This window comes from Cetorhinus maximus, chromosome 9 (assembly GCF_964194155.1).
Source record: "Cetorhinus maximus chromosome 9, sCetMax3.hap1.1, whole genome shotgun sequence".
Taxonomy (NCBI): domain Eukaryota; kingdom Metazoa; phylum Chordata; class Chondrichthyes; order Lamniformes; family Cetorhinidae; genus Cetorhinus; species Cetorhinus maximus.
Window position 1 is genome coordinate 27,647,941 of NC_135887.1, and position 22,804 is coordinate 27,670,744.

The 22,804-nt window shown below is 45.3% G+C and overlaps 1 protein-coding gene across 1 annotated transcript in view; it reads right to left on the reverse strand.

Annotated features, from left to right (window-relative positions):
- LOC144684514 (uncharacterized) overlaps positions 1–9,257 on the reverse strand; it is a 117,667-nt gene extending 108,410 nt beyond the window's left edge. The window contains exons 1-2 of the mRNA XM_078548375.1: positions 9,229–9,257; positions 4,743–4,817 (exon numbers count right to left, since the gene is read on the reverse strand). The gene's annotated coding sequence lies outside the window, so the exon portion shown is untranslated. The remainder of the gene's footprint in view (positions 1–4,742; positions 4,818–9,228) is intronic.
- Positions 9,258–22,804: the final 13,547 nt, after the last annotated feature.

The window sequence follows — 22,804 nt, forward strand, 5'->3', positions numbered from 1 at the left end:
ATTCCTCACCTCTAACCTGCTCTTGCAGCCACAGTATTTATACAGCTAGTCCAGTTCAATGGTAAACCCCAGGATGTTGATATTGGGGGATTCAGTGATGGTAATGCCATTGAATGTAAAGGGGTGATGGTTAGAGTTGCTCATTGCCTGGCACTTGTGTGGCACAAATGTTACTTGCCACTTGTCAACCCAAGCCTGAATGTTGTCCAGGTCTTGCTGCATTTGGACATGGACTGCTTCAGTATCTGAAGAGTCACAAATGGTGCTGAACATTGTGCAATCATCAGCAAACATCCCCACTTCTGACCTTATGATGGAAGGAGGTCATTGATGAAGCGGCTGAAGATGGTTGGGCCTGGGACACTACCTTGAGGAACTCCTGCAGTGATGTCCTGGAGCTGAGATGGCTGACCTTCAACATTGGAAGTTCAAACTTCCAATGGGCAATTACCCTGTGCTGGGAACCATCCGATACTCTGATAACTAGAGTAGTTACCCCAGAAAAGTCAGAAGAATTAAAACCACTTCTAACTCCTGGGTATAGTACTGACCACCACCCTCCCATTCCCACCACGTGAGCACCCCCCATGGGACCTCCCCAACTACCCACCCTCCACACATCCTATTAGAACCTCCCCCACCCCATAAGTACCTACCTGGTCACCTGACTACCCACCCCAACCCCCCACCTCCTTAAACCCCCCCGACTACCTCCACCCCGACTACCCCCACCCCGACTACCCTCCACCCCTATGACTACTCTCTCATCTGCCCCCGACTACCTTCTCGACCCCCTGATTACTCTCCCATCCCCTGAATACCCTCCCACCCTCACTACCCTTCCATCCCCTGACTGCCCTCTCCCAATTTCTCACTGACCACCCGATCTCCTGACCCATCCTACACCCCCTCACTGACCACCCGATCCCCGTGATTTATTCTATCACCCTACTGACCACTGAAACCCCTCACTGATTACCCCTCCCATACTGAATACCCAACATTCCCCGAACCCGAATCCCGAAATTCCCACTGATCACCTGCACAGCCCCCATCTTACACACTTACCTTCTCCCTGACTTTTCAAAGTAGCTGGGACCTTCAAACCTACCTAGTTTACAACAAGTAGTGCTGTAAAAAGGGGGCGTGGCTGCCTTTTGTCCGACTCTGCTGCCCTGCACTGAAGGACTCGGGAACCCGCTGCGCTGCACTTTTCTCACTTGGCATGAGTCAGATGAAGAAGGTACAGTTCCCGACTGAGGTAGGAAAAAGGAGCAGAGTGGCAATCTGACTGCAATTGCCACTCCTTGGATTTTCTAACCTATTAATTCTGGCCAGGATTTCCCAGCCCCGCTGTGGTGGGTTCCCTCATGGTGGATGCGGCTAGCCATTCAAAAGTCCATTGACTTCAGCAGGACTGGAAGATCTCACTGGCAGGAAGGGCCAGAAAATTACAGCCTTTGTCTCTCTCTACACAGATGCTGCCAGACCTGCTGAGTATTTCCCACATTCTTTGTTTCTATTCCAGAGTTCCAGCATCTGCAGTATTTTGCTGTTGTATTTCAAAGCATAGCTGCATGTTCTGATAGATCCAGTTTCCTCCTTATTTACCAGCAGAAGTAAAGCAAGTTTGAAGAAAATGGAAACATTTACTGTAAGCAAATGATTGTCAAATACCAGATGGGCAATAGTTCATAAATTGTACCAAATCTATTTCTTGTTCCCACTTGTCACATGGCATGAGGTAGCTGCATACTGGATGCTGCAGCTATCATTGGCATGGCTTAGAGACACAAGGTCCTAAAAGATGGGTTGGAATTTAATTTAATATAAAAATGTGAATGGAATTACTAGCATGGTACAAAAATGGTGCCTTCATGAGAACATTTTCAGAAGGGAGAACAAGAAATACATTTGAAATGGGACAGAATGGGACATCAGCTGTTAACTTTTTTTTGTTAATTTTAATTAAGTGCTGCAGAGATGAAGGAAGTGTGAAACAGCTGAACTAATAAGGTTAATGTTACATAACTGCCTCAGGTTGCATTGCTCAGTTCAGCAGTGTCTTACAGCACAGTGCTACTCTGCTTCCAAATTTGGCCAAGCTCAAAGACATACAGTTTCACTTCCAACCACTGTGTGGAACACACAACCACAGAAAATCGCATTTAGCACAAGTACATTTTTTATTTCATTTTTTACATTGTTACCAATTCTCTTCAACTTTCTCTCACTCCTGAGAGTTCTGAATTAATGTTGGGATTTAATTCATAGACACCAGATACACAGTTGTACCTTACCAAATCTTCAGACTGAGCCTAAGAGAGTTTATACAGGCTATTCAATTAAGGGACACCGCAGATCAGCCTGTCCTGTCCTGACTTGACCTATGGTGTCCTTTAACCAGAGAGCCAGTGAGCAGGACCAGACATGGCATGTTTTTCCCTCTCTGGTTTCAAGGCTAATTGTACACTTTCCTAATGGTGCTCTGAATGAGATCAACTACCTCTGCACAGATCAAATGTGGCACTTTCTGCTTTGTGTAGCTCAGTACCTTAGTGAATAAATTCATCAGGAAAGCAGCGTTGGATTTCTGCAGAGATGGCAGAAGTCCAAGTCTTGCTGCAGGGGCCAAAAGTGTTCCGGGTTGGGTGGGGGGGGGGGGGGGGGGGGGGGCGGTGGGGGGGTGGGGTGTTGAGTTGTGGGGGATTTGGGAGACAGGTTTAAGAGGGGGTGATGACTCCGCTTTGGCAAATGCCAGAACCTGGGGCCACATTTTGCCAGTGGCTGCAAATTAAGTGGTTATTGCCAGGGCTACCATCCTATTATGGACAGCTGCCCACCACCAAGAGCTGCAAGCCCAATTAGAGGGCTGATAGCTCAGCAGCACAACCGCTAGTGATGGCCATTGCTGGGGCTGCACCTGGTATAGGAGAGTACATCGATGGTCATGTGCCCCCTTGAAGACAGGTAAATAGGGTTTGGGTCCAGTGAGGGGAAGGGTCTGGGGATGTTACTGACAACAGATGGTGCAGTTGCCGTGGGGGCAGCCAGTGCTGCCCGGGGACCTCTCCTCTGTGGGCCAAAGAGTGCCCAAAAGAGAGGCACCCCAACCCCAGAGCCTGCTGGGAGGATACCAGGGCTTACCTGATGGCAGACCCTCAGCTGCGTGTAAGATGCCAACAGAGAGGCGTAGAGGCCCTTAATTGGCCATTTAAGTGGCTCAATTGGGCTCTGGCAGTTTGCCATCTTTCCTGCCTCTGGCAAAATAGCATGGCACCAGAAAAATATTAACACCTTCTGCACCATTTTGCCAGCCTTCGCACCTCCCAACTCATCCCCAAAGGGCTGGTAAAATTCAGCCTGAGGGGTGGCTCCATCTGCCTCAGTATATTGCCAGTTCTGGCAGGAGTCAATGGACAGAATCGTCCAAGATTTGCACCAAGTGTGGTAGCCTGCCAGCCGCAATGGCAGCTTTTCAAGCTGTATCATCCCAAACCCGCTACATTCATCATGCATTCCCGGATACACATCGGTTCGACGGTGGGTGGGCTCCGATTTGCCTGCCATGTCATCACCTCACCGCTTCATCACGCCAGGCACCACATTTAAATTTCAGCTGTGCTCAGTGCTTTCAGCCCAGGACTGCAGCAAAGAAGACGGCCCCAAAAGGCAAGAAGACTGCAGCCCTTGAGCGCCTCACACTCAAGCCCACCACACATTCACTGGCATCTCACTCACTGCCAGTTCAAGGGACATCACCATCCATTCTCACTCACATACCCTCACATGTCCATCTGGCCTCATCTCCCCTGGAGACTGCCTCCTTAGCCCTCACCATCTTGAGGCCACTTGCACAGATCAATACACCCTGGGATACCCTCCGTCCCCAGGACAGCTCTCATCCTGCAACCTCTTCCCTTGCCTGAGGCCAATTCTCCCCCTTCCCCAAGCAAGACCTAGCCCTGCAGCCATTGAAAAGACACCAACATTTGGCTGATCTGATAGGTAGAGACCTACCTGTGAGCCCCCCTAAAAGTGATGTGGTGCTGTCTGTGAAGTTTGGCAGTCATGACTGCGAGTGCTGGCCGAAGCAAGGTAGGCAAAGGAACCTTGAAGTCCCGAATGAAGTGCAGCCTGCCAACTGCATGCCTTATATATGTTGTGAAACATGTTAGCACGTGTTTTCCCGCTGTTGTGGGTGGATGATCCAGTGGGGGGAGAGGGGTGGGGAGTTGGTCAGTCCAGTTGGCTGGCCTTATGATGATATGCTGACATATTGCAATGTGGTTCCTGACATCCGATGGCGGGGAAAGCGGCCCTCATTGGCGGCTGGAGCGGATGATTTCAAGCTGGTTTCATGATGTCATGAAACAAATTTTTGGCCTTCTCGCCATATTGTCCGCTCACACCACTGAACATGTCCAACACTAGCAGGCACGGAAAAACCCGGCCGATGGTTAAGCATCAGGAATGAGAATACAGCTTGGTTTCTACTTCCCCAGCATGCAGTGCTTAATCCAATTAACACATTCCATCTTGACCCTGGAGATCAACCATATTAGAACACACATGAGATTGAAACATAAATGTTGCTAACCTGTATTGTTGAATATCACTGCAGGCAATATTTATACCCACAAGGCGGTCAGTGGAAGCAGGATGGTTGTATACTGCAATTCTGTTCACACAATGTAAAACATTAAAACTAATGAGACCATCATTCAGCCCCCTGGACTTACCTACAAAGAGAGCACTAATCACTGGATGGAGAATGCTACGCAGTCCTCTCAATAAGTCTTCCCTGCATTGGTTACCTAAACAGAAAAATACAAAAGTAAATGGTCAGTATTTCTTAAACTGTTTGTTTTCCAGCCCCCAGACTGCACCTCGTTTGTTTCTCTCCTTTCCTCTGCTAAATGTTCTGATTTTTGCTAAGGTAGCTAAATGGATCGCACCTACTTTTTGGTACCTTACCCAAATGTGTGAACATAAGTGCCAAGAGAAATTCAACATATATGTACTTAATCTTATCATGGATTAGGAGGAGGTCATCTGCCTGTTATCCTGGGCTGGCCTGTCAGTTTCCAGGAGCCTTGGCCGTATAGAATTATGGAATCACATTGGTATCATCATAGTTCACTAACTCAATGATTCTAAGATTCGGGGTGCCCAGCCTATCTAGATTGGGGACAGTATGGATGAGGCAGGAAAACAGTAAACAGCATTGACAAATTTGGCTTGGGAATAGAAAGAAACCAATAGGTAAAGGTATCATGGCTGATAGAGATCAATAGGTATATGGGTGCATGTTTTATGCAAGTTATGTTCTGAGGCAGTCGACAAACCAGCTTGAAGTGCAGAAAAGGGAGTGGGAATCCTGAAATGAGGTTGTGGAAGCCATGGCTGACTAAACTGCCCTTCGGTTTGGAAAGACTTAATGTTATAGTTTGTGTTAATGTGGTTCCTATTCGGGGGATTTAGAATTCCGGCCTGTGTTACGTTAACCCTACTTGGCAGTCTACTGTCCAGGTGTGTTTACTTGGGAAGGCTCTGGCTGAGTAGATCTGTCTCAATATTCTTGGTGAAGAAAATCATCCAGGTTCCCTGCTCCTAATCACTCTCCTGAGACCCCTGCTGGAAACTGGGCATATGTGGACATCAGTTAATGACAAGATGAGGCCTGGTTATGATGCCTTTTGCAGTCAAATGGTCTGCTGATACCTGTTTTTATTCATACATGGGATGTGGGCATCGCTGGCTAGACCAGCATTCATTGCCAATCCCTAATTGCCCTTGAGAAGGTGGTGGTGAGCTGACTTCTTGAACCGCTGCAGCCCATGTGGTGTAGGTACACCCACAGTGCTGTTAGGGAGGGAGTTCCAGGATTTTGACCTAGCGATAGTGAAGGAACGGCGATATATTTCTAAGTCAGGATGGTGAGTGGCTTGGAGGGGAACTTCCAGGTGGTGATGTTCTCATGTGTCTGCTGCTCGTCCTTCTAGATGGTAGTAGTCGTGGGTTTGGAAGGTGCATCAGTGGTAAAGGGAGTGAATGTTTGTGGATGGGGTGCCAATCAAGCAGGCTGCTTTGTCCTGGATGGTGTCCAGCTTCTTCAGTGTTGTTGGAGCTGCAGTCATCTAGGCAATGGGACAGCATTCCATCACACTCCTGACATGTGCCTTGTAGGTGGTGGGCAAGCTTTGGGTGGGGGGGGTTGGGAAGTGAGTCATTCATTGCAGGATTCTTACCCTCTGACCTGCTCTTGAAACCAAGTATTTATATGGCTAGTCCAATTAAATGGATAACGGTAACCCCGAGGATGTTGACAGTGGGGGATTCAGTGATGGTCAAGCCATTGAATGTCAAGGGGTGATGGTTAGATTCTCTTTTGTTGGAGATGGTCAATGCCTGGCACTTGTGTGGCGCAAATGTTACTTACCATCTGTCAGCCCAGGCCTGGATATTGTCCATATCTTGCTGCATTTGGACATGGACTGCTTCAGTATCTGAGGAGTCGTGAATGGTACTGAACATTGTGCAATTATCAGCGAACGTCCCTACTTCTGACCTTGTGATGGAAGGAAGGTCATTGATAAAACGGTTGAAGATGGTTGGGCCGAGGACACTACCCTGATGAACTCCTGCAATGATGTTCTAGGACTGAGATGATTGACCTCCAGCACTCACAACTATCTTCCTTTGTGTGTTTTCCTCCTGATCCCCATTGAGTCCAGTTTTGCTAGGGGTCCTTGAAGCCACACTTGGTCAAATGCTGCCTTGATATCAAAGGCAGTCACTCTCACCTCGCCTCTGGAGTTCAGCTCTTTTGTTCATGTTTGAACCAAGGCTGCAATGAGGTCAGGAGCCGAGTGACCACGGCGGAACCAAACGGAGTGTCAGTGAGCAGGTTATTGCCAAGCAAGTGCTGTTTGATAGCACATTAATGACCCCTTCCTTCACTTTACTGGGAGGCAGTGACGTAGTAGTATTGTCACTGGACTGATAATCCAGAGACCCAAGGTAATGCTCTGGGGAACCGGGTTCAAATCCCACCATGGCAGATGGTGGAATTTGAATCTAATAAAAATCTATAACTAAAAGTCTAATAATGACCATGAAACCATTGTCAATTATCATCAAAACCCATCTCTTTCACTAATGCCCTTTAGGGAAGGAAATCTGCTGTCCTCACCTGGTCTGTTGACACTGCAAAGCCCTCCTCACTAACATAGGGGGGCTTGTGCCAAAATTGAGAGAGCTGTCTCACAGGTTAGCCAAGCAACAGCCTGACATTGTCTGTAAGGTAATTTTCCTTGAGTATGACTATATCCCAGACACCACTATCATCATCCCTGGCTATGTCCTGTCCCACCAGCAGGACAGATCCAGCAGAGGAGGTGGCACAGTGGTATACAGTTGGGAGGGAGTTGACCTGGGAGTCCCCAATATCGACTCCGGACCCCATGCAGTCTCATGGCATCAGGTCTAACATGAGCATCCATGAGGCACTGTAAGCCATCAGCAGCAGCAGAATTGTACTCAAGCACAATCTGTAACCTCATGGCCTGGCATATCCTCCACTCTACCATTACTATCAAGCCAGGGGATCAACCCTGGTTCAATAAAGAGTGCAGGAGGGCATGCCAGGAGCAGCACCAGGCATACCTAAAAATGAGGTGTCAGCCTGATAAAGCTACAACTCAGGACTACTTGTATGCCAAACAGCATAAGCAGCAAGTGACAGACAGAGCTAGGTGATTCCACAACCAAAGGATCAGATCCATGTTTTGCAGCCCTGCCACATCCAGTTGTGAATGGTGGTGGACAATTAAACAACTCACTGGAGGAGGTGGCTCCACAAATATCCCCATCTCAATGATTGAGGAGCCCAGCACATTAGTGCAAAACATAATGCTGAAGCATTTGCAAAAATATTCAGCCAAAAGTGCTGAGTAGATGTTCCACCTAGGCCTCCTCTAGAGGTCCCCAGCATCACAGATGCCAGTCTTTAGCACTTTGATTCACTCCATGTGATATCAAGAAACGGCTGAAGACACTGGATACTGCAAAGGCTATGGCAATATTCTGGCAATAGTACTGAAGACTTGTGCTCCAGAACTTTACGCGCCCCTAGCATAGCTGTTTCAGTATGGCTACAACACTGGCATCTACCTGGCACTGCGGAAAATTGCCCAGGTATGTCCTGTGCACAAAAGGCAGGACAAATCCAACCCAACCAATTACCGCCCCATCCGTCTACTCTTGATCATCAGTAAAATTATGGAAGGGTCATCAACAGTGCTATCAAGTGGCACTTGCTTAACAATAACCTGCTCACTGACGCTTAGTTTGGGTTCGGCCAAAGCCACTCAGCTGTTGACCTCATTACACCCTTGGTTCAAACGTGGACAAAAGAGCTGAACTGCACTCTTCATTAAACCAGGTTGATCCCCTGGCTTGGTGGTAATGGTAGAGTGGGGGATATGCCGGGCCATCAGTTTACATATTGTGGTTGAATACAATTCTGCTGCCGCTGATGGTCCATAGCGCCTCATGGTTGCCCAGTCTTGAGTTGTTAAATCTGTTTGAATTCTATCCCATTTAGCACGGTGGTAATGCCACACAACGATGGAGGGTATCCTCAATGTGACTTCGTCTCTACAAGGACCGTGCGGTGGTCACTCCTACCAATACTGTCATGGACAGATGCATCTGCAGCAGGCAGGTTGGTGAGAATGAGGTCAAGTATGTTTTTCTTTCTTGTTAGCTCCCTCACCTGCCACAGACCCAGTCTAGCAGCTATGTCATTTAGGACTTGGCCAGCTCGGTCTGTGGTGGTGGTACTGAGCCACTCTTGATGATGGACATTGAAGACCCCCACCAAGAGTACATTCTGCACCCTTGCCACCCTTAGTGTTTCCTCCAAGTGGTGTTCAACATGGAGGAGTACTGATTCATCAGCTGAGGGGCCATGGTACATGGTAATCAGCAGGAGGTTTCCTTTCCCATGTTTGACCTGATGCCATGAGACTTCATGTTGTCCGGGCAATGTTGAGGACTCCCAGGGCAACTCCCTCCCGACTGTATACCACTTACAGATGAGAAAGTGTTATCAGAGGCAGCACCTATGGAAATATAACCCAACTGCTTCAGGAGAAAAAGGAAGAAAAGTGGAAAGGAATACTTCTGGAAATATGTTTCATGAATCATGCATGTTGGCAGTACCTGCTTGCTGAGCATAAATGTTTTTGATTATATCTGATACTTCTTTGTCCTTTTCATCAAGCAGGTTTGCCACCTCTTCAAAACAATCCTCATGTGTCGAACTGTTGGAGACCTGTGGAATATAGCAAAAAATGACACCATGCAGCTCAGGAACCTGTTAGGATCTGTCAGCCATTCCTATAAATAAGATGTACATCAGTCATAAAGCATGAAATGCATCAGGTCCTGGCAGCATCTCAAATATACGGTGGTACTTTGCATCAGGTCCTGGAAATTATTCAGCAAAGACTGAATATCTGACCCAGCAGTAAATATATCACAAACCTCTGTACCTCAAAACATGAAGAAGTGTGGCTAAATCTCTCACTAACAGTATGCATGCTCCTAGGACCTGTTAAGTGCAGTGACATTGCTGAACTATCTGTTCTATTCAGCAGAATGTGTTTCAGAACCTGTTGCATGTAGTCCATAGTTATAATATAAACAGATGGAACTGGACTTATATGTTCCAGTCCCAGAGACTAGGAATCCTGTGGCAAGTAACTCGTCTCCTGACTCCCCAAAGCCTGTCCATCTACAAAGAACAAATCAGGAGTGTGATGGAATACTCTCTGCTTGCCTGGATGAGTGCAGCTCCAACAATACTCAAGAAGCTCGACACCACCAGGACAAAGCAGCTCGCTCGATTGGCACCCCATCCACGAACATTCACTCCCTCCACCACTGACACACAGTGGCAGTAGTGTGTACCATCTACAAGATGCACTGCAGGAATTCACCAGAACTCCTCAGACAGCACCTTTCAAACATATGACCATTACCATCTAGAAGGACAAGGGCAGCAGATGCATGGGAACACCACCACCTGCAAGTTCCCCTCGAAGCCACACACCATGACTTGGAAACATGTTGCTGTTCCTTCACTGTCGCCGGGTTAAAAATCCTGGAACCAGACCATCTTAACAGTACAGCCCCCAATTTCCCCAGAACTGGTCCCAGTGCCCCACAAACCAGAATCCACTTCTCCTACAACAGTCTTTCAGCCTTGCATTCATGTCTTTAATTTTATTTACCATATGCCAATTTACATATGGCTCAGGTAATAATCCAGAGATTATTATCTTTGAGGTTCTGCTTATTAATTTAGTGCCTAGCTCCTCATAGTCCCTGTGCAGAAACTCCTTTTTAGTTCTACCTATGTCATTGGTACCTACATGAACCATGACGACTTGATCCTCCCCCTCCCACTACAAGTTCCTCTCAAGCTCTGAACAGATATTCCAAACCCTGGCAACAGGAGGCAACACAGCCGTCTGGCTGCAAAGAACAGTGACCAGGATTTTCCAAGCCCACTGCAAAATCCCAGCCAGTGTCTATCCCCCTGATTATACTGCTCCCTCCTAGCACTGCATTCCTTTTAACTCCCCTCATTTGAATGACTTCCTGTACCATGGTGCTACAGTCATCCTGCACATCCATACTGCAGCCCTCACTCTTGTCCATGCAAGCTGCAAGAACCTCAGACTTGTTGGTTAGTTAAAAGGACTGAGGTACCTCCACTTCCACCTTCTTGATCCCCTTACCTGCCTGTCTAACAGTCACACCCTCCTGTCCCTAACCACTGACCAAATCAGATGACACTAACCTAAGGGGTGTGCTTGCCTAATGAGTCACAATGTCTGCAGCTCGGCCTCCAGCTCATTAACACTGAGCCAAAGCTCCTCAAGCTGCAGACACTTACTGTTGATGTGGTTACCATGGATTGCAGTGGCATCCAGGAGTTCCCCAATACTGCAGCCATGACACATCACCTGTCCTAGCATCTGCATTGTGTTAATTAAATACATTTTTTTTTCTTAATAGCCCCCGACCTCCCCAACAAGCTCCCACCTTGACACTCTGTGTACTCATAGCAGCGCTGAGTGTAGACCAAGCAGGAACCCGTTTTATACTTATTGAAAATCAAATGACTCAAGCTCTGAAAACCAGTTTAAGCTAGCTATCTAATTAACTAGCTGCAGCTGCTCTCAGAGAGCTTGTATACCCCTGTTTAAGGCTGCAATAAACTTAACTTCTCTTAACTTAAAGAGTAATTTTTAGTTGATTGTCAAATTAAAGAAAAATAATCTGGAGTTTAGAGAGAAATTAACCCTTAAAACTCCCTCACTCACCAGCCTCAGCTCAATGCATAACACGTAGTGCAGAGAGTTCCAGGATTTTGATCCAGTGATAGTGAAGGAAGGCGACATATTTTCAAGTCAGGATGGTGTGTAGCTTGGAGCAGAGGTTGCAGGTGGTGGTCTTCCCAGGTGTCTGTTGCCCTGTCCTTCTAGATGGTAGAGGTCATGGGTTTGGAAGATGCTGTCAAAGGAAGCTTGGTGAGTTGCTGTATCTTGTATATGATACATGCTGCTGCCACTGCGATGGAGGAATGTTGAAGGTGGTGGATGGGGTGCCAATCAAGTGGACTGTTTAATCCTGGATGGTGTTGAGCTTTTTGAGTGTTGTTGGAGCTGCACTCATCCAGACAAGCGGAAGGTATTCCACTACACTCCTGACTTGTGCCTTGTAGATGGTGGATAGGCTTTGGGGAGGCAGGAGGTGAGTCACTCGCCAGACAATTCCCAGCCTCTGACCTGCCCTTATAGCCATAACCAGACTGATTCCTGGGATGGTGGGACTGACATATGAAGAGAGATTGAGTTGGTTAGGATTATATTCGCTGGAGTTCAGAAGAATGAGGGGGGATCTCATAGAAACCTGTAAAATTCTAACAGACAGGGTAGACAGGGTAGATACAGGAAGGATGTTCCCGATGGCGGGGAGTCCAGAACCAGGGGTCACAGTCTGAAGATACGAGGTAGACCATTTAGGACTGAGATGAGGAGAAATTTCTTCACCCAGAGAGTGGTGAGCCTGTGGAATTCACTACCACAGAAAGTAGTTGAGGCCAAAACATTGTATGTTTTCGAGAAGAAGTTGGATATAGCTCTTTGGGTGAAAGGGATCAAAGGACATGGGGAGAAAGCAGGAGCAGGCTACTGAGTTGGATGATCAGCCATGATCATAATGAATGGCGGAACAGGCTCGAATGGCCTACTCCTGCTCCTATTTTCTATGTATGTTCCTAAGTATATGGCTGATCCAGTTCAGTTCCTGGTCAATCATAACACCCAGGATGTTGATAGTGGGGGACTTAGTGATGGCAATGCTAATGAATGTCAAGGAAAGATGGTTAGATTCTGTCTTGCTGGAAATGGTCATTGCCTGGTACTTGTGTGGCACAAATGTAACTTGTCACTTGTCAAATGGAAATAGAAGTAATGTTGAGAATGAAGCATTTTGTAAGTGGAGCGTGCAAAGATAGAAAAACGTTCATTTTTAAGAGTGACAGTCTTTTCTTAAGCATCTCCTTCAAATGAGTATTGAATGTGTTCCATGACTATTTAATGCCTCATGGGTGCATCTGAAAAACCATGCTTTCTTGTATGGCTTCTGGAAGTGGCAGTGAAATTCACTGAATTAACACTGAAACCTGTTTCTTATCGAACAGCAAACCCCTGATTTCTGTAAACTCTAAATTATGAAGACATTACACAAACATCTCACACACTGATTTCTTGAATAAAAAAAGGACAGAAATACTGTTGCAAGTGTGTTGTTTCTGATGTCTGGGAATAATGTCTTGATTGGCACCCCACCCACAAACATTCACTCCCTCCACCACTGACACACAGTGGCAGCAGTGTGTACCATCTACAAGATGCACTGCAGGAATTTACCAAGGCTCCTTCAACAGCACCTTCCAAAGCCACAACCACTACCATCTAGAAGGACAAGGGCAGCGCAAAGATGGGAACACTACCACCTGGAAGTTCCCCTCCAAGTCACTCACCATCCTGACTTGGAAATGTATCGCTGTTCCTTCATTGTCGCTGGGTCAAAATCCTGGAATTCCCATTCTAAAAGCACTGTGGGTGTACCTACACCACATGGACTGCAGTGGCAGCTCACCACCACCTTCTCAAGGGCAACTAGGGATGGGCAATAAATGCTGGCGCAGCCAGTGAAGCCCAATTCCCGAGAATGAATAGAAAAAAAATAAGGTCAGAAGTGGGGATGTTCGCTGATGATTACACAATGTTCTGCACCATTCGTGACTCCTCAGACGCTGAAGCAGTCCGTGCCCTTATGCAGTAGCTGGACAATATTCAGGCTTGGGCTGATAACTGGCAAGTAACATTCATGCCACACAGGTGCCAGGCAATGACCATCACAAACAAGAGAGAATCTAATCATCTCCCTTTGACATTCAATGACATTACCATTGCTGAATACCCATCATCAACATAGTCGGGGTTGCCACTGACCAGGAACTGAACTGGACTAGTCATATAAATACTGTGGCTACAAGAGTGGATCAGAGGCTGGGAGTTCTGTGGAGAGTAACTCACCTCCCGATTCCCCAAAGCCTGCCCATCATCTACAATGCACACGTCAGGAGTGTGATGGAATACTCCCTACTTGTCTGGATGCGTGCAGCTCCAACAACACTCAAGAAGCTTAATACCATCCAGGACAAAGCAGCCTGCTTGATTGGCACCCCATCCACCACCTTAAATATTCACTCCCTCCACCATCGATGCATAGTGGCAGCAGTGTGTACCATCTACAAGATACACTGCAGCAACTCACCAAGGCTCCTTTGACAGCACCTTCTAAACTTGCAACTTCTACCACGTAGAGGGACAAGGGTGCATGGGACCACCACGATGTGCAAGTTTCCCTCCAAGTCACACACCATCCTGACTTGGAATTATATTGCCATTACTTCACTGTCGCTGGGTCAAAACCTGGAACTCCCTTCCTAACAGTGCTGTTGGTATCCCTACAACAGATGGACTGCAGAGGTTCAAGAAGGCAGCTCACCGCCACCTTCTGAATGGCAATTAGGGATGGTAAATAAATACTGGGCCAACCAGCGACACCCACATCCCATAAATAAATTTTAAAAACTTAAAGGGTCATGAATCTTGGAATTCTCTACCCCAGAGGTTTGTGCATGTTCCATCATTGAATGCATTTAAGACTGAGATGGACAGATTTTTGGTTTCTCAGGGAAGCGAGGTATAAGATCACCAATGTTCAGATTGAAGCAGGCTCGATGGGCTGTCTGGTCTACTCCTGCTCCTATGTCTTATGTTCTTAATTACCCATCTGAAGATAAATTCATGGGGAACAAGGTTAGCCTACCAAAAAACTTGGAGGTGTATTGACCTTCATGGCTCAATGTCAGTGAACCCCAAGGTGCAGCCTGCATTAAATATTGACTTCTATAAATACTGGTCTAGGTGACTGGATCGACCAAATAGGAGGACTGAACTGGTGGAGATAAAAACTTCATCAGACATTGCTCTGTGTTATTCATTGGACCCGTGCTGACAATGGTTGACAACTATAATTCAATGGCTGAACCCTGAGTTCTGTTTGCACTTGGGTGACTAATGCTGGAAGATTTGTCTCAGCCGTGAAAAGAAGCCTTAAGCAGAGCTTGACTAGTGCATCTGTGGGGAGGTTGAAAGGAGTTTGAAAAATGTCTTTATATTGTTCCTTTCATAAAGTGTGAGACTGGAAATCCACCCCCCTTGATGTAGTCCCCCGCTGCCCAACCCCCAAAACCCCAAACCCCAAATATCCTGAGAATCTGAAGAAACTTTTTGGAAAGTACAACTACTACAAATATATCTGGTTAAAATCTGATTGTTGGTTGGTGCAAACAACTGGTTTTCAAATCTGCTCAATGTGTCATTGTATTGTGCAGCTTGTGCTTCTCAAAGCTGATCATGCCTTCCATCTACTCATGGGGCTGAATTTTCCCCTCGTTGGAGGGATTGTGCGGGGGTGGGCGCGAACCCAATCAGCGCCCCCGATCGAGGATGCGCTGTCATTTTATGTGGGCAGGCCAATTAAGGCCCGCCCAGCATGTCACTTGCTCGGAAGCGCTGAGCGCTCCCTGTGCAGACGGGGGGATTCCCTGAGTCGTTCCCTGTGCTCTTTCGCGCATGCACGCAAAAGAGCGCAGAGATCTCCCTGAGGAATGGAAGTGCCTCAGGGAGATTGGTTTGACATGTGTAAATTTAAATAAAGGGAAATAAAAACTTTTAAAACATGTCCCCTCATGTGACACTGGCACATGAGCTGGGACGTGAAAGAATTATTTTTAAAATTTTTATTGACTTTTAAAACATTTCATGAAACCTCATCCTGCCCGTGGATGAGGTTTCATGAAAAATGCGAAGGTCACCTGGGCTCTTCGCCTGCCCGCCAACCTTAAGGTTGGACGGGCAGCTCAGCTAATTGAATTAATTACTATTTAAATGGCTGTAATAGGCCTTTGACAGTTCGGACTGAAAATCTAAATGACGCGTGGTGACGTCGGGATGCCTGCCCCATGTCACTGTGCGTCATTTTACACGTCGGCGAGCGGGACCCGCCCCTACTCGCCGACTGGAGAATTCGATTTTAATGTCAGTCTTGATCAATCCACTTGAAAGATAGTCTGGCAAGGGCTTTTCATCCTAGCTCAGGAAGATTTTGCAATGCAGCTCTGTGACACTCCTTTAAAACCCTGCGATTAGAGTAAGGAATTAAATGCTAGTCAGGAAAGCTTAGCTGAGTGCCACCTCTCCTCCTCTCCATTGCCCCACCCCCACATCCATCAGAGATGCACAAGTCAAGCTCTGCTTCAGGGTGTCTTTCACGGATGAGACAGATCTTCCAGCACAGAACTCTGGGATCAGCCATTGGATTATAGTTGACCATTGTCAGCATAGTCCAGTGAACAACACAGACCAATGTCTGATGAAGGTTTTACCTTCACTAGTGCAGTCCTCTTACTTAGTCAAGCCAGTCACCTAGACCAGTGTTTATAAAACTCAACATTTAACGCAGGCCGTACCTTGGGGCTCATTGGCATTGCGCCAAGAAGGTCAATACATCTTCAAAAGGCAAAAGTCAAAGGGAAATGTTTGATCATTTATGTATACATACATTAGTAAATAAATGAATTGTATTTCTATTCTTTAATGTTTTATTGTGCACCTTATGATCCTAACTCCTCAGTTTCACTGAACTTTAGTTGCCTAATATGATATGATAACTACACGGAACCACTTAGCTGACATCTGATCAATATGTTATATGGCAACCGTTATTTGTAAACACCAGCTGACAGCAGAACAGAAAGTGGTTAAAACATGATGGATCCATACACAATTCCAGTTGATGCTAGTTTCCTTCTGTAAGGTATTTGTACCCTCGCACTGTATCATCTAACTGGAGTCTGTACTCAGATTGCTATAATGTGTTCACTGTGAGGGGGCTAAGTCCTCACACTGTATATTTTTATAAAATACATATAGATATCCTCATGGCTATTTCTAAAATTTTAAAAACTGGACAAGGACCTTTTAAAATGGCTGAAGCTATGTCTGTCTGTGACCCTCAAACAAAGGGAGCTGCCATGGCAGAAACTTGTACCTGGTTATCTCTGGAGAGACATAAACAACCCCCTGTGGGGGTTGAAATGCCATCTGCATTTTATAAGCCAGTCTGGCCAACCAGAGCTTATTTGTCTTCTAGGACAAAGGACCCCGCAACCTTCCTTTCAAGTCTTAATGGTAAGAACATTTAACCATCTCGGGAACCCAGATAAGGGATACACATCCCTTGTCAAAGACGATGTGGAGAGGTGGGAGTCATGTGATGTGAACCTCTAGCTGGTGGAACCAGTATATTGCCTTGCTGTACTGCAAACTCAGTCTGTCATTTTTCCATCTAACAAGCAGCAGCACAGAAAAGGGATTCTGCCTAGATTGAATACCTGGGCCCCATCTACACTGTTTCTACTGGAGCTTCACTACCATCGCTTATAAGACTGATTCATCTCTGTGTTCTTGTCTGATCTTGTGAAGTCAACTCCACTGGAAAAGTGAATTATACATCATTGGTTTTCAGCCTGTTGACCTCTGTGAAGTAATAACTCATTCTACTTTGATTCTGGACTCTGGATTCATGTGAAACAATAATTCTTTTTTCTGTGGTCTTTTTCCCTTTAAATCTTTCTTTTCTCTATCCCTCTTTTATTGTATGGTTATCAAGGAAGCAAAGTTGCTACCCTCCTCCTGTGTTTGACTGTGTGCAAATAAAGTAACCCTTTGAGTTCATCCTATCTTGAGTTTGCTGTGGGGTTATTAATAGAATATCGGATCACACAAAAACCGAGGGGTTGGGAAATATGCCGCCACTTATAAAGGGGGAAGCAAATCAAAATACCTTTCTGTTTACGGATGGGTGGCAAGAGCAGAAATCAGAGCTGTTTAACTTAACCCCACTCTGTCTGTAACATCACTATAGGTACTATTGTAACTAACCTATTCGGGAATGGGACTATATTTAAGTGAAAATTGCATTGTCCCAATTACCACCTCATTATTGCTTGATTCACACCTGAATAAACTTGGTTTATCTTCTAATAAGTTTAGAGGATTGAGGGATGATATAATTGAGGTGTTTTAACTCTTCAAGGGATTTGGTGGGATAGATAAAGAAAACCTATTTCTTCTGGTGGAAGAATCAAGAACTGGGGAAATAATCTTATGATTAAAACTAGGTTCTTCAGGAGTGCAACCAGGAAGCACTTCTTCTCATAAACAGTAGTAGAAATCTGGAATTCTCTCCCCTAATGGCTGTGAATGCTGGGAAGTTTAATTGAAAATCGCAAGACTGAAATTGATATATTTTTGTTAGTTATCATAATGGATATGGATCATGCACAAATTGAGCACAAATTAGCAATGAATTACAAAATGGCACTTGGCTAAAATTGAATAGCTAAGAGTAGAGCTAAAGGTAGATCCACTAAACTGGAAAAGAGAGAGGAGGCATTGGAGGAAGATGGTTTGCTCAACCATGTCAAAGACTACAGAGAGGTTGATGAGGGATTGTGCACAGTGGTCACAGTTACAGAGGGTGTGATTTGTAACATTGATTGGCATTCTTTGAGTGATGTGCCTGGGGCAGAAACCTGATTATGGAGAAAAAGGGGATGGATTTGGGAGGCAAATGTATCTTCAAGGTCCTTGAAAAGGTGAAGGAGGTTGGAGATGGGCAATATTTTGCAAGGACAGAGGTGTCGAGCATTGCTTTTGTTTGAGGAGGATGTGATGACAATTGTTTTGAAAGGGAGGGGGGCAGTATCTCAGGAGAGAGAAGCAGTTCATGTCAGCCAGCATAGGGGCTTGGAGGAAAGTTGGATGATCAGCAGTTTTGTGGAGATGGACTCTAAGGAGCAGCTGGAAGGTCTTATGGACAAGATGAGCTTGTAAAGAGCATGGGAGGAGATGGGGAGGAACTAGAGAAAAATACATTGTTAGTGCGGATGGGGATACTGGGAGGAAGTTCGCTGTGATGAATAAAAGAAAATGAGAAAGCAGCAGAGTCAGCTAAACAGTTAATTTAGTGTTAAAGAAGTTCCTTGGACCTGTTGGAAGTGAGAGTAGACAGGATGGAGGAAAGGGGCTCAAGGAAATAGTTAGGGTTAGCAGGTGAGAGTTATCTTTGATTTGCAAGTTTCAATGTATGGCATTGACAGGTGCGTGTGAAACCTGACCATACTGGTGTGATCCAGACCAAAATTTGACCTGTCCTCATGTATCTTTCTTTAATTTAATATCAATTTTTGTCTGCATATGCTCCTGTGGAAAAGCCTTTGATATTTTACTTTGTTAAAGGCACTTAATAATTGCAACTTGTTATTGTACAGATTAGCTATGATCTACCTGAACGGAGGAACAGGCTTGAAGATCTGGATGGCTGACTCCTATTGCTATGGCCTGAATTTTCAGCTTGGTGACAGGAGGCGGGGCCCGTTCGCTGAGGTGTAAAATGACGCGGGGTGACGTTGGGCGGGCATCCTGACCTCACCGCGCATCATTTAGATTTTCAGTTTGGCGGGTTGCGTGAAAGAGCGCACTCCCGACTCAGGGAAACCCCACCCCCCCTGCCCGCACAGAGACCGCTCAGCGCTTCTGGGCGCACGTCATGCTGGGTGGGCCTTAATTGGCTCGTCCACATAAAATGGCGGCGCGGACCCAATTGGGGGTGTTGATCAGGTCCGTGCCCACCCCCGCCTGTGCCCGCACAACCCCCCCAACAGGGGGAAAATTTTCCCCTATATTTCTGTAAAACGATAGCATTGTGGAAATTCCATGTCAGGCACTAAATCTTAGTTACAAAGTTATGAGGAGCTGGGACCTTGGATTTGAGTACAATGTCAATGTTACAACAGAAAGATATAACTGCAGGAGGTGTGAAGTAAGTATTTTAATCACGACAATACCGTGGTCCGAAAAAAGGCTGCAATACAAGAGAGTATTAGAGCATAAGAACATAAGAAATAGGAACAGGAGTAGACCATTCGGCCCCTCAAATTGCTCTGCCATTCAATAAGATCATTACTGATCTTCCTGTGTTTCGATTTCCACATTCCCATCTACCCCCAATAACCTCTGATTCCCTTGTCTAACAAGAATCTATCTACCTCTGCCTTAAAATATTCAATGACCCCGCCTCCACCACCTTCTGAGGTAAAGAATTCCAAAGTTGCACAACCCCCTGAGAGAAAAAAATTCTCCTCATCTCTGTCCTAAAAGGGCGACCCCTAATTTTAAAACAGTGTCCCCTAGTTCTGGACTCACCGACAAGTGGAAACATCCTTTCGACGTTCACCTTGTCAAGGCCGTTCAGGATCTTGTATACTTCAATCAAATCGCTCCTTACTCTTCTAAACTCCAGTGGAAACAAGCCCAGTCTGTCCGACCCTTCCTCATAAGACAACCCACTCATCCCAGGTATCAATCTAGTAAACCTCCTTTGAACCACCTCCAATGCATTTACATCCTTCCTTAAATAAGGAGACAAAAACTGCACACAGTATTCAAGGCGCGGTCTTACCAATGCTCTGTATAACTGAAGCATAACATCCTTACTTTTATGTTCAATCCCTCTCGTAATAAAGGATAGCATTCCATTAGCCGTCTTAATTACTTGCTGTACCTGCATACTAACTTTTTGTGATTCATGTACTAGAACACCTAGATTCCTCTGCATCTCAGAATTATGCAGCCGTTCTCCATTTAAGTAATATTCTGCTTTTTTGTTCTTCCTGCCAAAGTGAACAACTTCACATTTTCCCACATTAAACTCCATTTTCCAGATATTTGCCTACTCACTCAACCTATCTATATCCGTCTGCAACCTCCTCGTGTCTTCTTCACAACATACTTTCCTACCTATCTTTGTGTCATCTGCAAATTTAGCTACCATGTCTTCACTCCCCTCATTTAAGTCATTGATGTAAATTGTAAAAGGTTGAGGCCCCAGTACAGACCTTTGTGGGACTCCACTCATCATATCCTGCCAATCAGAAAAATACCCATTTATGCTTACTCTCTGCTTTCTGCCAGCCCGCCAATCTTCTATTCATGCTAATATGTTACCCCCTACACCATGCGCTTTTATTTCCCGTAATAATATTTGATGTGGCACCTTATCAAATGCCTTCTGGAAATCCAAGTACAGTATGTTTACAGGCTCCCCTTTATCTATTGCGCATGTTACTCCTTCAAAAAACTTCAATAACTTGGTTAAACATGATTTTTCTTTCAGAAAACCATGCTGACTCTTCCCTATTACCTTGAGCTCTTCTAAGTGCCCAGCTATAACCTCCTTAATGATCGATTCTAATAACTCCATCACAACAGACGTCAAGCTAACTGGCCTATAGTTTCCTGTTTTCTGCTTCCCTCCCTTCTTAAATAGAGGGGTTATATTTGCTACTTTCCAATCTGATGGAACCTTTCCAGAATGTAGCAAATTTTGGAAAATTAACACCAGTGCATCAACTACCTCATTTGCCACCTCTTTTAAGACCCTAGGATGTGGTCCATTGGGACCCGGAGACTTGCCAGTCTGCAGCTCCATCAATTTGCTCAGTACCATTTCCCTAGTGATTTCAATTTCACCAAGTTCCTTTCTCCCGTTCACCTCCTGATTTGCAGTTATTACTGGAATGTTTTTTGTATCCTCTATAGTGAACACAGAAGCAAAATATTTGTACATTTCATCTGCCATTTCCTTATTATCTACTATTAACTCACCACTGTCACTCTCTAGAGGTCCAACACTCACTTTACTAACTCTTTTCCTTTTTAAGTATCCGTCGAAACTCTTGCTATCTGTTTTTACATTTCTAGCTAGCTTCGTCTCATACTCTAATTTCTTTCTCCTGATTAACCTTTTAGTCATTATCTGCCATTCTTTATATTCTGTCGAATCATCTGTCCTGCTACTCATCTTTGAGGATTTGTATGCTTTTTTCTTCCGTTTGATGCTTTCCTTAACATCTTTAGTTAATCACGGATGGTAGGTCCTTCCCTTAGAATTTTTCTTTGTAGCAGGGATGTACTTATTCTGAATACTCTGAAATATCCCCTTAAATGTCTGCCACTGCTTCTCTATTGATCTATCCTCTAGCCTAGTTTCCCAGTTCACTTCAGCTAGCTCAGCTTTCATCCCCACATAGTTGCCCTTATTTAAGTTTAAGATACTAGTCTTAGACCCTCTCTGCTGCCTTTCAAACTGGATGTAAAATTCAATCATATTGTGGTCACTACTACCTAGAGTGTCTATACTCTGAGGTCATTAATTAATCCTGCCACATTACACAATACCAAGTTCTTATCCAAAAACTGGCATTACCCCTTAATCCTATTTTCTTTTATAAAATTGCTGAATATATGATGACATTCCTAATCAAAGGCATCATTAATTGGTTTTATTTACTTTCAACATTAAAGATATTGAATTGTAATTTGAATTTGTAAATCCATTTTTTTCCTTCAACATACCTGATTAGCCTGGACCCTCGAGTGCCATTGCCACCACTCCATGAATGTTAAATATTCTTCAACCAAAAGGGTGCTAAGCAATCTGAGTGTTGTGTTTTGAGTGGCAGTTGCAATGGAGACCTGCACCAGTGGAACCAGCAGGAGATAGTTTGTGTCTGAAAGACAGCTCTTGGAGGGTTGAATCTTCTGGTAGTAAGACAGGACATTCCTCATTGCCTTGGCTGCGTCTGTAAGCACATTGATGAGTATCAAGTATGGAGGGGTGAACATGCGACTAACTAAGAATAAACTATAATAGGATTAAAGACTGGCACACTCCTGAGTACTTCAAAAACAATGCTGATGCAGTTATAAGGTATCTTTATCATAGTAAAATGTTAACAGACTTCACAGGATTATAATCAGCAAAATTTGACATTGAATGACGTAAAATGTTAAAAAGCTTGGTCAAAGAAGTAGGTTTTAAGGAGGGGAGAGAGGTAGCAAGGAGAGGTTTAGAGGGGGAATTTCAAAGCTTAGGGCTGAGGCAGCTGGAGGGACAGCCAGTAATGGTAGGGTGAAGAAATTCAGGGATGCGCCAGAGGCCAGAATTGGAGGGTTGTAGGGCT